The 1743-nt window shown below is 41.9% G+C and overlaps 1 pseudogene; it reads right to left on the reverse strand.

Annotated features, from left to right (window-relative positions):
* Positions 1 to 1119: 1119 nt before the first annotated feature.
* Positions 1120 to 1459, reverse strand: LOC129078835 (60S ribosomal protein L35a-like; annotated as a pseudogene).
* Positions 1460 to 1743: the final 284 nt, after the last annotated feature.

Genomic DNA, 1743 nt, shown 5'->3' on the forward strand with positions numbered 1-1743 from the left:
CCAGTAGCAAAATAATATCCTTGCTCTAAGCAGCCCTGGAAGCCACTGCCCTCCAAATTAGGTTGTCTGTCTCCCTGCTAAATTAGGTTGTCTAGTTTCCTTTCATTAAAGGGTCTTCCGTCATTTGGAATACTGCTGACCCAGCTGACACGGGCAAGCTTCTAAGCCAGAGCGTGGGGGTGCATGTAGGGAGCGCTTGGAGGATCTCAGCCCTGGAATAGCAAGACATTGCAGACAGCAGGAATGCAGCTCTGGGGGCAAAAAAAGAGGGACATGGGTCCTAAATTAGAAAGGCCTCTAAGTCAGAAAGGTTCTCCCTTCTTCTCTAGGTACAATTTGGCCCAGAGAAGATGTTCCATAGCTATACGTTACTGAATGCCTTTCCATGCCATGAGCTATGGGAGTGTTCCCTGTTGCAGACAGTGAGCTTCAGGGCCACAGAACCTAATCACCATAGGCAAAACTGGTATAAATTTAAGAGCAATCAGTATGATAATGGCCTGCATTGTTAATATTTTAATGACAGCAGCTACTTTACTGTGTTTATAATTTTTGTTCTGTTCTCCTTTTTTTTTCCCCATAAGACTTCAAGCTCCTTACCCATCTTGGTGTCCTCAGTGCCTAACATACACTCTGCACCTAATAGGTGTTCATTAAAAGAGTAAAAAATTGAATGAACAAAAAGTCATTTTAGAATAGTGGAATAAGCGTAGTAACATGTAAGGACAGAGATCTAGTGAATTTTGTAAGACTCATTTGCAATTGGCTTATCTGTATGTAGGTGCAACTACAGACGGTCCCCAACTTACAAGGGTTCAACTTAAATTTTTTATTTTATTTCACAGTTTACTTTTCTTTTTTTTCCTAGCCTCTGCCCCTATTTTTTACCTTTCAAAAAAGATTTTATTTACTCATTTTAGAGAGGGAAGGGAGAGACAAAGAGAGGAAGAGAAACATCGGTGTGTGAGAGAAATATTCATCAGTTGGCTCTCCTTTGCACCTTGACCAGGCACCGAACCTGCAACACAAGACATATGCTCCAACCGGGAATCCTTTGCTCTGCCAGAGGACCCAACTGAGCCACACCAGTCAGGGCTGTTTATTTACTTTTCAATAAGTTTAAGTCCTTGAGGGGTAGAATATTATATGGATTCTGTGTCCACTGACCTTAACAGGAAGGTTGCTTCGGAATTTAGCATGGACCATGCCACTGTTTCCATGAGCACCTTACCTTTCCCCATATTGCCCTGGTTTTGCTCAGTTTCCCACCAGGAGTCACTGTGCTGTTCTTTGCTTTGTACACATAAGCACATCTCTTGCCTAGAGAGAATTCCGTTTCACCTTGAGCATAAACACCTTTGATCTTAAGAAGAGCTGTGTGTTCCCTCTGTTTCCAGAGACCCCACTTACAGCAGGCAAAAATGGCCTTGGCCCACAGCCTTCTAGACCTATTTGTCATTACAGAAGTCTTATTCCCACAGGCTCCACAGGCTCCAAGATGGTGGAAAAAGGAACTTTTCTTTTTAATTTTAAAATGGTGTGAAAGTGATAAGCACTCAGTAGAAATCATACTTTGAATTTTGATCTTTTTATGGACTAGTGATATGCGGTAGAATACTCCCTTATGATGCTGAACAGAAGCAGAGACATGATTTTTGTCAAACTGTAGCCTAATGTGAATGTTCCTGAGTATGTTTAAGGTAGGCTAAGTTTAACTATGATAGTCAGTAGGTTAGGCGTGTT

This window comes from Pteronotus mesoamericanus, unplaced genomic scaffold, assembly GCF_021234165.1.
Source record: "Pteronotus mesoamericanus isolate MK-2021 breed Mesoamerican mustached bat unplaced genomic scaffold, CSHL_Meso_final contig_74, whole genome shotgun sequence".
In the NCBI taxonomy this organism is placed as follows: domain Eukaryota; kingdom Metazoa; phylum Chordata; class Mammalia; order Chiroptera; family Mormoopidae; genus Pteronotus; species Pteronotus mesoamericanus.